Here is a 15,568-nt window from a genome sequence, read left to right on the forward strand (position 1 = left end):
CTGCTCCAGCCCGCAGTCCACACACCCCCGGGCCTTTGCGCCACCGCACCAATTTGCATCCCCAACAAATGCGCGCTGCCCTGATCCCCGAGCACGCGTGTATTAATGATCATAAAAAACTGGGCGATTACAAAAAGAGAAAGTGCTAAATGCCGGGAGCTGGGGCAAGATTTCAAAAGGCAACACACCGAATCCAAGTCTGTACTTTAACTTTTTTAATAACGATTTTTTTTTTTTTTCTGGGCTGGAAGCTCGCACTGAATCCTGGAGGAATTGCTAAATCAGATTAAGGTTATATTTTGCAACAGACTGGATGGAGCAATAAAGGAGAGCGCGCGGAAATGGGACTTCACCCATCAATTAGATCTCTATTAGCAGCCAATGCAGGCTTCACCACAGGAAATGTCACGTCTCAGCCCTAGCGGACTCTTTCGTTCCCCACCCCCAGCTCTCACCTCCCCTGTCCCCGGAGTTAAACAACTCTTCTGGCGCACACGTTGGAACTAAACAAACCCTTTTGTGTGGAATACGGTTTTTGTGTTTTGTTTTTTGTTTTTCTTACTGATCTTGTTTTGGAACCCTGTACCACCTGCCTTCCCCACCCCGAGCGCAGCGAGCTAACCCCGGGACACTCCCACCCCGGCCGGCTGAACAGGTTGCAGCGCTACACCTGCGCTGTCTGCTGGGTCGCTCAGGACCGCGGTGCGGGGACTGGTGCGCTGGGCCTTATTAATATTAAAAGCTTTATGACAGTCCTGGGCAGTCCGTAATGAAAGGTGATTAACAAGACAATGGACAGGATTCTGAATGCTGGGGCAACTCATCTGCTATAATAGATCAGACCCGCCTCGGGGGCCCAGCGTGCGAATCCGCCCCGGGATGCGAACGAGTTCGAGCGCATGGAGTGGAAAACAGGCAGGCGTGATGTGGCCATAGTGGGAGTCAGACTGCGGAAATGGAGCGACCTGCAGGCTAGAGGAGAGATCCACGTGGGGGATCCACTCTGACCTCGGCTTCATCTCTGATGCTTTTACTGTGTTCGCTTCGGCTTTGGAGTCCAAGATATGTGCAGTCCCCACTACGAAACCAACGGCCTGCACCCGGATTCAAGAGCCTAGGCCCTTTCCTATGGGAAATCCTATAGCTCAAGATGCTGGAATCCGAGCTCTGATAGGAAAACGCCCTAATGCTGGTATCTCTCGCTTAGCACATAGGCAAGAAAACGGGGCACGACTCCCAAATCCACTCCCTTCCAGCCTCTGAAAAATGCACCCAGGCCTTGACCCTCCACTCTTCCGCTCCCCAGCAGAACGAAAATTTCCTCAGGCCCTAGAAAGCCTCATTTATCATTCTCGTGGGGGCTCAAATGACAACGCTTCTTGTCCCAGCACGGCTGTGAATCGGGGCCCCCCACTTCTGCTCTCTTGTCCTTCCTGCGCCCCTCCCGCTCCACATCCCTGCCCATAAGGAGACAAGGTGCAACAGCCAGGGAATGAGCAAGCAGGAGAAGTGGCCGAACGGATAAAGGAGGCACTGTTGTGGTTGCCGCAGCCGCTGCCCCCATTCAGGGACAGAATTGAAATGGATATTTCCCTCCTCGGCCCAGCTGAACGAGGCTCAATGCCTCAAAGGTGCAGAGCTGCCTCGGTGGACATGCTCTGTGGCTGATATTATAATTTTCATAATGCGCTTTTATGTCGCGCCAGACTCCTCCGGTGAGGAGCCCGCAGAGCTGCTGAAAGGGGCTTTGAGAGGCCCGGACGCGCGGCTGCTGCGAGCTGCGCGCCCCCCGCCGGCCTGAGTGGCACCGAGTGCCCCTGCCGGGGCGCGGCTCCTGCACTGCGGGCGCGCAGGCGGCGGCGGGCTCTGCCCGCTCCCCTCATTAGCATGCACCCTGGGTGCGCCCGGCCTGCTCCCACTGCTTCCGGGCCTCTCTGCGCCCCTCCGAGTCTCTGCCATCCGCCTGGGTGCGAGGTCCCTGGCCTCGCTCCTGGTCAAACTCCATTCCACTCCAGCTCAGGCTTTAGGGAAGGTCAAGGTGTTAAAATGTGAGCAGAACATTCCGGAAGCAGTCGGGGGCTCGAAGTCTTAGGACCTGAGTGGAGGCTGCTTTCCCAAGGGTCCGGAAGCAAAGGGACCCTTGCTGTGAGGCGTTTGTAGCGAAGGCAGGGATTGAGTGGGAGCCTCATCATTGCAACGAGTAAGGTGTACTATTTTGTTCTAAGCACTTAGCAAGTATTAATTACTGAATCCTGGTCATGAGGAAACTGAACAGCAGAGAGGTTAAGTAGTTTGCCCAAGGTCGCACAACTGGTAAGTGGGAGGGTCCAGATTTAAAACAGGTGGTCTCAGAGTCCCGGTGTTTTTAACTGAGTGAATGGCTACTTCCTAATATCTGCTATGTGTCTGGCCACAGCAGTCAGTTCACCAGCAAGCTCATTTGCCAGATGCATAATAGGGAACAAATCAATTAGAGATTAATCAAAACGTATGGTCCTCACCTCTACTAAGTTATTAGAGCTGACTGGTACTGGGTAATAGTTCAAATCACCTCTTTTTCCCCCTTCTTTATTCCAGCTTCACAGTAGGAATTTGCATGAAATACTTAGAGCCTCTGAGAGCCTAAATCAGAAAAATACTTTGCCTTAGTTACCAATAAACACATTAAAAATTAATAAATATGTATCATGGTGAAACTAAAAAAAAGAAGAAAGAAAAAAGGAGAAAACCCGCATTATAAAAGAACTTTCCGAATAAACTCATCATTTTTATTGGCCCTGGATGGAGAATTTAAAAATTATAACTTAACCTTAACAAATAGTAGGCCACGCTATAGCAGACTCCGGGCTACCATTCTTAAATGATCCCCTCCATCAAACTCGGAAATTGTTCATAAGAAATATCCTGGAAAAGTTGTAAGATTGTAGTTAATTCTGTATCCAATGCCAAAGTTATAAAAAGTTTATCATAATTGCTCTCTTAAGTAGAGAGTCTGCTATTAAGGTTGCCAAATACAAACTTTATTTCTTTTGAATAGGCCCAGCATGTGTATTGATAACAGAAGAGAACAATCAGTATATGTTCCCCTAATTCACATTTGTTCAAAAGGCAGACAAGTACCAAATATATATATATATATATACACAAATATATATATATACACACAAGCCTCAAATTTTTAAGTAGGAATCAAATAAACAGTGCATCTGCAGCTCGATATACCTACTATAAGAATGTCTGTCCTGCAAGCAATTGCCCCATAAACCCTCTGGGCCATATCATAGCCCTATTTGTCTATGACACTTTTCCTTGGCATAGTTAGAGGGACATTATGGTGTTGGCAATGCCCACTATGCACTGGGTAACAGAAATTAACCTCATGCCTTCATCTGCAATAATACCACAAAGTCAGTTAAGAATCAGTGTCAGATTGGGTTTTTATTTATCTATAAAGGCCTTTAGGGCTTAGTCTAAACTTGAAGATATTTATGACCTAGAAACTAGCAATAGATCTGAAAACACAACCCACAGATTCCATCCCAAGAGTTATTATAGTTTATTTTATTCCTTAAACCAGCCTCATTGTTTTTGTTTATGAATCTGCTGGTGTAGTCCTGCATATCTAATGGAATGATCCCAAATTACAGCTAAAATCTGTTCTTCCTGATTTGTTGCAAAGCAATGAAAGATAACTACATCTGAAATTGGGAAACAGCAGCTGCTCATACATTTCTTCTTTAAATAAACATCAAGATACCTGCTGATTGAAGCCATTTTGGGGTTTGGATGTGAATGGCTCTTTAAAACCCTTCCCATATGTTAGCCTCTATTAAATTCAACAACTTTGCTCTGGTTGCCTCTAAATCAGAGGTTATTAAATCCTTATTAAAACTTGAAAATGTTCTGAAGTAAAATTGTATTGCACACTTGCAAAGAAGTGATAAAGAGCCATTTTCAGTAAGCAATTTTAAAAATTATACACATAGTAGGATGGGGACCAGAGGTCAAATCACTCAGAACATTCATGATACCCACCTAGATGGCTTTTGTTTAAATTACGCAGCTAAATGAGAAGAGAAAATAGATTTGGTTTAAATTACTTACTTTCTATTACCTCTTAAACCCTCTCAAAAGCCTTAGCAAACCAAATCATCTTGAGAAATTGTAAGATGTGAAAATAGCTACCAAGATAATCACCCTCAAAGAGGAGTTGATGATAGCAAGTTAATGAATGTCATTACTGAAAATAAGAAGAATATTATCACTACTTATTGTGTAAGTTAACATAAGCTTTATAAAAATTTTTTGAAAAGTATAATTGATAATCGTCAAATGATGGATTTACGTCAAATGATGGATTAAAATATTGGAATTTTAGGATATGAAGTATTAGGATGTTAGGATATGAAGTGAATCCTATAAGGATTGCTTAGGATGTGCATGGTAGTTACTGAGAGAAGCGTAAGATGGCATGAATTACATAATGATGTCAGGATTTATCTATAGGCAGGCTGGAAAACTAGGGCTCCAAATACCTTCTTTTCCACTCACCTGGATTGTTTATTTCTCCTCTTTGTATGTAAGGGCATAGCCCTCACAGGCTTTGGGGTCTTTTTGTTTTTGTTTTGTTGTTGTTGTTGTTATTGTTGTTGTTGTTGTTGTTATTTTGGAATATTTTCATTTCCTTCATTTTATTGTAAGTAAGGAAATAGAAGTGGAAATACTCAGGGAACTATCCAGATAATTCTCAAGAAAAAAAACCTTCCATGAAAGGAGAACTGTAGCCTAACTCCCCAAATGGGCTGTTGGCATTGATTTAACTGACCTTGTGCTTCCTTTGGCCTGTGCAGGCATTAGCTTATTAAAGGCATGCTGTAAGTGGGAGGAGGATGCTGCTAGAACTGGATGTAAATGCCTTTGGGGAATCTTTTTTGTCTTTCTCTTTCTTTCTTTCTTTTGGTTTTTTTGTTGTTTGTTTCTGGTGGATATGGGAAACAAAATTAAAGCAGTCCCTGATTTAGTAACTTACAGATGATAAGGAACAGAAGAGGAGGAGGGGAAAAAGCTACAGGTGCACTGCCATGAGTGCATTATGACCACCATTTTACCCGTGCATGTTTAGTTTTCTCATCTAAAAAATGGGAAATCACACCGATCCAGATATTCCTTCTCTGGCCTACATTTCTGATGTATAGGAGAACCAGCACCTGACAGAACCCAAATTACTTCATCCCTGGTCGCAGACTCAAATATATGTTTCCAGAATGTCATTTCAAATCTGAAGCTTTAAGTTTATGCTTCACTATTGGTCCTTTGCACTATATTTATGGAACACAGTGCACTACATATAACTGCTTGACATTTTTCTGTTAATTAACAGGGCCTCTGCTCTCACCAACAATGACAGTAATCAAATGGCTCTTACTGTATGTACCAAACATGTTAAAATTCCAAAACAAAAATTTTATAAGTGACTATTCAGTGTGGTAAATTGATTCCTGAAAGAAGCTGTGTCAAACAGACTTCAATGGTGAACAAAATTCTACCATTTCTTTTTTTATATAATGATTTCAGATACACTTTTATGATTTATCCTGATTGGAAGTGACTAACAAAATTCAACTTTTGGTTTTTCTATTCTACTTGCCCCCATCCCTCTTACTTACTAAATAGATTGCATGGATACCATAGATGTGATTAAATGAATATCAGGAGTGAAAAAGAAAGAGGGCAATAGGAAGACTATTAACTATATTTAAATATGTTTTGTTTTAGATAATTATAATAATTGTGCTTTCTACCTTCATAAATTTGCTGTTTGCAATGGTCTTTTTGAAATAAAGAAAATGTTTCAAATATTAGATTGTCACTTAATAGATGTTTTTCACCATATAAAATGGAAAATTGATAATAAAATGGCAGTGAAAGAATGAGATAAAGGGTCATTCAGATAGCTATATGTTAAGTTAAAATGTTTAGTACTTAACAGCAAGATTTATTAAAGACAAATGAGAGGTGAGGATTGTTGCTGAGTCTCCAATTGCTATTTTAAATCTTACATGGTGAGTGTATGTCCAAAAATTGCAAATTATTTTAGCTAATAAAGAGTGCTTAAATAACTGTAGCCACGGCTACATGCTTCATTCAAAACTAATAAAGCCAGTAAGTTAATAACAGTAATTAACTCCCACTGCACTATACTCTCTTCTATAGATGCTTTCTAACATACAGTTGATATTTAAGGAGTTTGGAAAAGCAAAACACAGAAAAAGAGATGATGTGCATGTGATGGATATGGGGGGAAAATCTTATATCAAGAAAAATAAATGTATTTGCTGCATAATTGTGTATGCCCCCACAAGATCTATGAGTTTATGAGAACACAGCAGATCATTAATTCTTAAATAACCAAGAATGGCCAGCATAGTTTCTCCATGAAGAACCAATAATTCTTCAAAAACCTTTTAAAATACCTGCTTAACTAAGACATTGAGTGAAAGGACTATCAATATGAAAACATTTTGAGGAGGAGAGTCAAGAAGATTCAAAAGATGGGGAATTAAACTGAGACAGTCAGTAGGAAGTGACATGTGATATATGCTGAATACACAGCATAAAATGTTCTTATTCACTCAGAAATTATTTCAGCTAACATTTTGAAAGCTCTCTGGAGGTAGTGGGTTAAATGTCATTTTGGGATTTCTTTTTGCTATTTTTTTATTTTTTTAGGATTTCCTTTTATTCACCTTATACAAAAGGCCATTCGTCAAGTTCAAGAATAGGAAGGACACAGTGCCAGTGGGCTGCTGTTGTTGTTGTTGTTGTTGTTAAGAAAGTGAGTTTACATCCCAGCATGGTGCCCAAAATGGTGTCCAAAGTGTCTCAAGAGCAACTGCAGAGAAAATGGAATTTCTACATGAACTCAAGGGCTACTGAAACCAGTCTATATGCAGAGAATTATCTAGATCAGACCCATATCCTACTGATTTGAGCAATAAAAGAAAAAAAAAACCTTTATTTTCTTGTGTATTTTGTGCAACACACACACACAACAAGAAAAAAGGACTCAAAGCAACAAACAAAACACACTTAGCAACTCCATGGGGAAAAAGGTCAGGCTACTATTGACAAGTATGTAAAGACACCTCCTAAACCATGGGAAAACACGTAGAAATCGTTTCGACTCACTGCATTCAGAACCCATGGAAGGGAATCACAAAACTGCACTTTGGCATTGTTGGCCTGAAAGGATATCTATTTATCATCTTATAAGACAGCTCGAATGATCTTTATCTACTTTGCCCACTTTCTGACCCAAATTCAGGGTTTTTATGGAAAATTGCAGTCAGTTTGATTGATGAAATCCAAAGATGTCTAAAATGGCACCAAAGATCTCCAACTGTGCAGACTCCAACCGAGGACTTCAATGTTGGCATTGTTCCTGAAGGAATAAAAAAAAGAAAAAGAAAAAGTTGAGAAAAACAGGCAAAAGTTAGGGAATTTCTGCTTTAAAAACTTCAAATTTCAATGAAGATCCCCAAACCCATTATCCCTGTTCACACGTGCGAACTGGGAGGACATCAAAGTATTTCCCACACATCGCAACAAAACCGGGTTCCTCTTGAACCAACAAACCTTTTTTGTAACCGGCTGAATGGCTGTATCTACGGAGCCAGCAGGTTGCAGAAAGGCGTTCGCAGGGTGGAGGAGCCGGTAGTTGGGGAACCGGGCGCGCCCAATGGGGCGCAGGAAGGAAAAACTGATCAACGCAATGGCCCCTGCCAGCGGCCATTTGGGGCTTTCAAACGCCCTAACGAGGAGTCCGAGCGGCCACTGAAAGCCTCCCTGTTCCTGGGCAGGGCAGCCAGAGTGCCCTCCCCTCTCCCTTCCCAGCCTCCCGGCGGCGCCACCATTAACCCGGAGCCAGACCCAGGCGGAGGCCCCGGCGCCGAGGCCGGCGGAAGCAAGAGACAGCCCTGATAGTCTCCTAAACCCGGTCCAGTTTCGAGGACGACGCATTATAGTGGAATATTGTCACCTGCCTAATTGTTCTAAGCGGGCCTCTGCTCCTCCCCCATTAGTAATAATAGCTTAAACGCTCTTCCTCCCCGGTTACCAGGCCCGGGAGCTGATGAATGAACCCCCTCATAGGGGAAAATCTTGGGAGCTGTCTTCTGTCCTATTACCCAAGGGGGCCGACCATAAATCTTCCTTCATTTTAACCACATTTACCCTCATCCTCCTCCAGGCTAGGGATGCTGCGTTAAGATTGCACTGATGTGCCAACGCTCTGGACCAGCTGCTCCTAAATACAGACAGGTCCTTGTCAATTAAGGCTTTGAGAAGCAGGTCCTCGGGCCCTGGGGCATTGGAGCAGCCAGCAGCGTGCAGCCCCCACAATTAGTATCCATTTGGAAGGGACCTTCAGGGCACAAATGCACAGGCAAAGGAAGAATCAAAACACCAGGCAACTTCAATTCTGGAAATTGGTCTTGTAAGTGTTGTGAAACTGAACAGACGGCCCCCAAGAAGGGAGCTAAGATTTCTGGTGCGAGATGGGCCTCGCCTGCCCCCCTTCTCAGGATCATCCCTTTGTTTTGTTTCAAGCCAGGCAGTAGATTGAGTTTGTGGATAGGTTTAAGGGGAAAGAAAGATAAATGAATACATTCATTTGCCCGTTTCAAGCTGAAGTTGTCTTTTGTGGCCACCTCAAGCAGCTGGTCAATCCTTCCCAGACCCTGGCCTTTGGCCCAGGGGGCGCTGGACAAGACAGGCGCTCCGAGGAGAAGAGCTGCGATGTATCAGGTCAGCAAGGCCAATCCGCTGGTGGGCCAGGCAGAACATTAGCAGCTAAACAAAACCCAAAAGGCTCAGGGGGCCTAGGGCACTACTAGGGAAGGTGTTTGTTGAAGCAATTAGGAGCAGTTGGTAGTTAGGGGCGGAGAAGAGGGCAGAGCTTGTGACACAGGGCAACTTAGCTGGACAGCAAGGGTAGACATTCAGAGGACATCACTGTTTAAAAATGTGTGACCCCACCAAGTTCAAGAACAGAGCAAACAGTACAGGCCATTAGGGACAGCCGTCAAACGGATGGCAACAAAGCCAAGAGGGGCATTGAGAAAAATCTTTCAATATTAAATATGGAAAAGTATTGGGGACCAGGGCAGAGGGTCAATGAAAGTCAACAAGAGTGTAGGCTTAATGAGATAAAGAATTTAATATCAAAAATGCATAAATCTGCAAGGAAGGCAGCCCCATAATGGAGATAAAAGAACCAGTTCAGTCAACATTCTGTGATAATGGCACCATAATAGATAGCATCAGGTTGTTAACATTGAACACAAAAGTTAAGAGAATGAAAGGAAAGGCAGCTCCCTTAATTGAGAACCTGCTGGAAGATTTCCACAGCCCAAATGCGGTGAATGCCTTGCTAGCTGCTTTGCCAACGTTCTGAGCATCAGGAGAAAGGTGGGCCTTGTTTTTCTTGAGGATTCCTCACCACCCAACTTTTCCCCCTTCCAAGGCTTCCCCCTAAGAGGTGCACATTTTCTCTATAAGAGTCAAAGTCCTTTCTCTCAAAACACATTGTGATTTTTCCTCCACCCATTTGAGCAAGGAGATAAAGCTTCTTTTCAAAGTAACTTCACCTCCCTAACCTAAGTAAGCTAACAAAGTTCTTAGCAAGGAGTATATTATAAAAAGATAAGTTTGGGTTTTGTTTTATTTTTCCTGCTAAGAATAAAAACATGTATTTCTTCAGAAGTGAGGATCAGCCAAAAAGCTTCAAAAGACTTTTTCACTTTCCTCGCTTTGTTCCAATCAATAGTAAATCTTATTTTCAAGGAATCTTCCAAGCAACAGAGTCCTTAAAATTCATTAAAGCTTACTGAAGCAAGTATTTCTGCTGTACATGCCAGATATCTCTGGGACTTCACCTGTACATGAAAAAGACTGTCTCTTTCATATCCACAGGTAGATGCTGAAAATCAAGGAGAGAGTGTCCTATGCTGACAGCAGCACAGCAAATGGTATGTCATTCCAATTGTGTACATCTGCTGCCCAAGACTCTAATTGTTGCCGCACCAAAAGAAAGGGGAAACCCATCTTCCTGGCACTCGTTATTTGGGGATGCCTTCTACAGAGTGGAGTCATAGCTTCTTGTTTGTCTTTTTAATTTCCATGATACTTGTTAGTTTTCAAAACACATTTACACGCATTATCAGAGTTGATCTTCATAGCTATTTTGTAGAGTGAATAGTGCAGACATTATTAGTCCCGTTGTCTATGAGAGGAAGCAGATTCAGAAATATCAAATAAGCCAACTAACTTATCAATGACAGTCTGATTTCTAATCAAGTGTGTGTTTTACATCTTCCCTGTACTTTGTCCTCCATGATTTGGAATTGGAAGTACAGAGGCATGGTCAGAAACTGTTATCTCCCTCAAGCCTGTGCAGGCACTTTGATGTTCATGCCTATCTGGGCTGTGAATAGTGCCTGTTTTAGTACATCTAGAGGACTTAGGGGACTGCAGAGCATGCATCCAATGCCCTCATTTCACAGAAGACAAAACTGAGGCTCAGAGTCCTTCAATGCCTGACCGAGGTCCCCAAGTCAGGAGCTGGTAAATCTAGGCTGAACCAAAACCCCGTAGTCCCACAAACAAGTTACATCAGAAACCCTTCAGTATCCACTACACCTGATTTTCTGTTTTGTTTGTTTGTTTGTTTTTTGTTTTGTTTTTCTTTCTTTTAATCTCATATGGGACTATCTCCTCACAAACATTTTTGGACTCAATTAAAGAATGACTAATGGCTAGAAAATGAATAGATGGGATTAGGGAGACTAATCAAAGAGACACCAGCTTGGACCTACCTCCAATGGCATTGAGGGTGATAATGTGAAAACTATACTGCAGACTTTTTTTTTTTTTTTGAGACAAAATTTTGCTCTGTCACCCAGGCTGGAGTGCAGTGGCTTGATCTCAGCTCACTGCAACCTTTGCCTCCAAGGTTCTCCTGCCTCAGCCTCCCAAGTAGCATACAGGCATGCGCCACCATACCCAGCTAATTTTTTGTATTTTTAGTAGAGACTGGTTTCACCATGTTGGTCAGGCTGGTCTCGAACTCCTGACCTCAGGTGATCCACCTGCCTCGGCCTCCCAAAGTGCTGGAATTACAGGCATGAGCCACTGCATTCAAAAAAAAAAAGGAAAAAAATGTGTTATAAGAAAAACTGGCCCCAGAGTTTTGGAATCCTGAAATTACTGTTTGTTTTGATTTGATCTGATACAGCTGCTAAGTCAAGGTCTTGTTCCTGCAACTGCTGCTTCCCTCACCCTTGAACAAGGAAAGCCCAGGCCACAGGGCCTGTGTTCAACAGAGCTTACTCTGGCCAGGCCCAGCCTCAGCTCCTCCCATATTCCTCTGCAGATGGAGACATTAGGGACAGTTAGGGGCCTAAACCTATCAGGGGTGGATAAGACTCTATACCATCACACTTGGGAGTCACTCTGGCTATCTGACTTCTAAGAGCCCTTCCATCTCTAAATTCTGAGATACTGTCCTGATCTTCTGACTTGTAGCCACCTGGGACTAAGTAGGCAGGAAATGGCTGGTAGGAAGGCTGCTGCAGGCAATGCTAACCACCCCCCACCTAGAGGACGCCTTGGAGAGCAAAGCTGGCTCTGGCATCCCCAGGCCCATGCCAGCTGGAGTGACCAGACCAGGCAATTTCCACAGAATTCTCTGAATCATTCCCATCCTCTTTCCACCATCAGCTCCCTCCTGTCTTGGCACCTGGCGACCGCAGTGCATGGCGCCAGCTTGGCAATTCCAGGGCTCGCCCCCTCCTACCCTTGCCAGATCAGGTCAGCGAGAGAGCACACATGGGGCACCTGGCTGCTTCTGCCAACTGGCCTTGTCGCCTAGCTGCACCCTTAGACAGCCAGGATCAAGCAGGGGATCAGCACTCCTGAGAGCTGCTGTCCTCTCTCTTCACCCTTTTGGCCCCCACTCCCACCCCAGCTGCCAGGGGAGAGGATTTTGGAGACCTGACCACTTCCTGGAGCACCAAGCGTCTGTAGGCCACCTTGTAAAACTCAGGACACCCGGAACAGCACACTTGTGCCCGCAGCATAAACAGGGAGAAACCTATCTTCGCAGGAGGGAACTGTCCTCCACGATTTGGAAGGGCAATGTGAATTCCAACATATACCAGAAACCGAACTAGAGGTGAATAAGACGGGGCTAGAATACGCAGTTTTAAAAGTTTTTTTTTTTTTTCTATAGAAAAATGTAAGTTAGCTAAATGCAACAAAAGATTTTCCGCGGGTTCAGGAGGTCAAGCAAATGTAGACAAGCTCAGGGGAGTTATTTATGTCAAGTTGGGTTATTGTAAAGGCGAGAGAGAGAATCGCCCAGGCGGCTTAGGCAGCCAGTGGGCCAGTGGGCCTGCGCGCAGGGGTCAGGATGGCAGGGCAGTGTGTCCATCCTGGCGGGACAGTAATTGCCCCGGGTCTGACACGACGCCGGGGGCTCAGGGCGCCTCCATCCATCTCCATCCAGTTAGCGACGCGCCCCCCGACCGGGCGGGTGGCCGGGCTTGGGCCTCAGCTCCGAATAATGAGAACAATTGTCTGCCCGCCTGGCATAGCCCTCCGCCGCTCCTCCGGATTCGCTGCCTCTCTCATCTCTCTAGCCCTGCTTGTTTCCCAACCTTGGCGATGGGGATCGGGTGGGAGGTCGGCTCCAGATCCAGTGGCCCTGAGCTCAGAGAGCAGCGAAGTCAGGGTGCCCTGGGAGGAGATCAAAGCCTAGGCCCCCACTGCCCTCCGCTCTGCCGGCGACTAACCTACCTCTTTTTCCACCTGCCCAGCGAATCCAGCTGCCCGGCCTTCCCCTCCCATCCAAGAACCCCCGGCTCCTGCCTCTAGAATTTTCCACCAGCGCTGGGGGCTGGTAAAGATTCTGCCTCCCTCTGACAATTTAATAGTCCCAAGTCATCATCTGCGTGACACTGGCCATCCATCTTCTCCCAAGGGAGGACAAAGCGGGGCCTCCCGGACTCCAGGCCTCTCCCTCCCCAGCTCTTTCTATTTTGGGACAGCCTCACCACAATGGCGTCCTTATAAACCATAATGGCGATGTTTATGAAGGCCGCAATACCAGTGCATGAAGACAATTTTATGCCTAATTAGAAAATGATGTAACTCGAGAGAAGACAAAGGGAAGCTGTCCCCCTCCCGTTTCTCTCTCTTCAATCACACCCCCTCCCCAAATTTCCTAGGGCCGGACCCCTTGTGAGTGCTTAAGGCTGAAGGACTCTGTTTTGACAGTAGCTGGGCTCCCCGCGCCCCGCTGGCCCTGGCCGCGCGACAGGAGGCGGCAGGCACGTCCTGCGGCTCCGGGCGAAGGCTGGGGAAGGGGATAGAGGGAGGTCGCTGCGGGGAGGGGGACAGAGGCAGGCACAGAGTCCTAAAGAGATTTGAGACTCACGCTCCTGCACTTTCTATCCCACGCGTCCCCATCCGAGGGGACCTCACCCCTGGGAAGACTCCAATAAATGCAACCCGGCGCCACTCGATTCCGGGATAATTTTTAATATATATGCAATAAATGTTCACTTTGTTAGATTGAATGACAGACAATAATATCGGCAAATCTTCATATCCATCCATTACCAGCAAATGAGCCGCACAAAGGACAGATTTGCTTTTGATTAATTTATTTGCAGACTCGGGTTGATAAAGCAATAACTATTTGGTTAAACTTGACATTTGGTCTTCAGGGGGTTATCAGACAAATCTCTGTCGCTCGGAAGAGATAATAAAGCTGTTTAAAGGGGATTAATTATTAATTGGCTGCAATTAATTTCCCCCTTTGCTCGGCTGCTGCCACAACTCGCATCCCTCACCCACAAACAAAAGACAGAGGTTTGCCCTCCTCCCCACCCACTGACCTGGGGCGACGAGGGGATCCCCAAAGCCCTGAGTGAAGATGTGATCTCTTGCACCCCGGTTATTCCAGTGCAGACTATTTTAATGAACGCTTGGCAAAACCTGTCCATGTCTGTCCCCGGCAGCTTTTCTGGAGTCGAGGGTGCGATTAAGCATCAATTTGAGGGTCGTGGATTCGGAGCTGATTTTCTAGTCTCAATATTTTTGGTTGTAAGGACATCAGCTCACACCCGTTGTTATACTAAATCCACACTCCCCAACTTGTTTCCTTGGGGCAGCAGTTTGGGGGCTGAGCTGGAACCTGGGTGTGGGAGAATCACAAGATCGCCCTGCCGATCACGCGGAGAGGATTCCTTCTTCCCCCCTTTACCCCGCGCCCGCCGCGGAAACCCTTCCTGTGGCCTCCCTGGCCTCGAACCCGTCCCCGACGACTGCGGGGTACGCGGGGCCCAAAGCCAGACTCTACTCCCGCGCAGATGCGGGAAGACTCCAGGCTGTGCTTGGGCTGTTTTACTGGGCCTGGCCGAGGAATGAGCCAACCTCAACATGCTTGGGCCAGAGCGAGAAGCATCTTCATGACTCTGGGGTGCCCTTCCTTTGCTAATAACCTGTCAAGACTTTAAAGAACACATACTGAGACTAAAACCCACCAAGCCTGCCTGGCCACAGCGCAGGCTGCCTCGGCCTCTCCGACATCCACCCGCTTCCAGGGACCTGTACGCTTTCCTTGGGCGCGAACTCGAGTCCGGGACCGGCAGGGTTCTCTCCTTAATCTGTACCGCCTTAATCTGTACCACCGTCCCGTAAATCTGTCGCTCAGCCCATAGCCGGCCTTTGATCTCCAAGCGGAGCAGCTGGACAGGTGTCGAACTGCACTTCCCTTCCCGCTCTGAGCCACCGAACAAATTTGCCCATGCCCGGAAAGGATTCCCGTGCTCAGGGAACCTGGGGCACAGGAGAGGGTGGATAGGCGCGAATAAGCGGGCTCCAAAAAGTGGTGTGGCTTGGCAATCCTATTCGTTCTTGGCGGGCAGAAAATTCAGTGCGAATAATCTCCAAATGCCCTGGTTGGAGAAAAGATAACTTGTAGAAAGAATGTGATGGGGATGGCCTGGTCAGATAACAAGCTCGGGTGTTAGTGAGCGTAATCTGACCGCAGAAAAGCTGATGGGAAACCTGGGCTTCGCGCCGCGTCCCGCTTTTACTACTTTCCCATTCCATTCCCATCTCCCTTCCCTTTCCTTCCCTTCTCTACCTTACCCTCCATTCCCTTCCCTTCCATTCCTAGGCATTTAAATAAGAACAAAGATTACACCCACAAAAAGAACCTTGCCTAGGAGCGCGTGGAAACAGCAAGGGAGCCCGGGAGGGAGAGGTTCCCTCGGTGAGGGGTCCGCTGCTCGCGGACCCCGCACCCCGGCCCCCAACGGCGCCTAGGAAGTTGTCACTCCTCTCATTTAAAGCCTCAGAAAATGCATTCATGAGATTGTTTCTTTATTTTTCCTTTCTGCCCCTCTCCGCATTCTTTGCCTATTTGCTTTACGGCTTTTCAGCCTTGTTGAGGCCAAGAAAAGAAACCAGGTTCTTTTCTCTTGCGATTGGATCCGTATTC

At 45.9% G+C, this 15,568-nt stretch overlaps 1 long non-coding RNA gene across 1 annotated transcript in view; it reads right to left on the minus strand.

Annotated features, from left to right (window-relative positions):
* Window positions 1-13,707: 13,707 nt before the first annotated feature.
* The window catches only part of LOC129035208 (uncharacterized), a 3,103-nt gene continuing 1,242 nt past the window's right edge, over window positions 13,708-15,568 (minus strand). The window contains exon 2 of the long non-coding RNA XR_008502143.1: window positions 13,708-15,020. This is a non-coding gene — a long non-coding RNA (uncharacterized LOC129035208). The remainder of the gene's footprint in view (window positions 15,021-15,568) is intronic.

This window comes from Pongo pygmaeus, chromosome 3, assembly GCF_028885625.2.
Source record: "Pongo pygmaeus isolate AG05252 chromosome 3, NHGRI_mPonPyg2-v2.0_pri, whole genome shotgun sequence".
Classification (NCBI taxonomy): domain Eukaryota; kingdom Metazoa; phylum Chordata; class Mammalia; order Primates; family Hominidae; genus Pongo; species Pongo pygmaeus.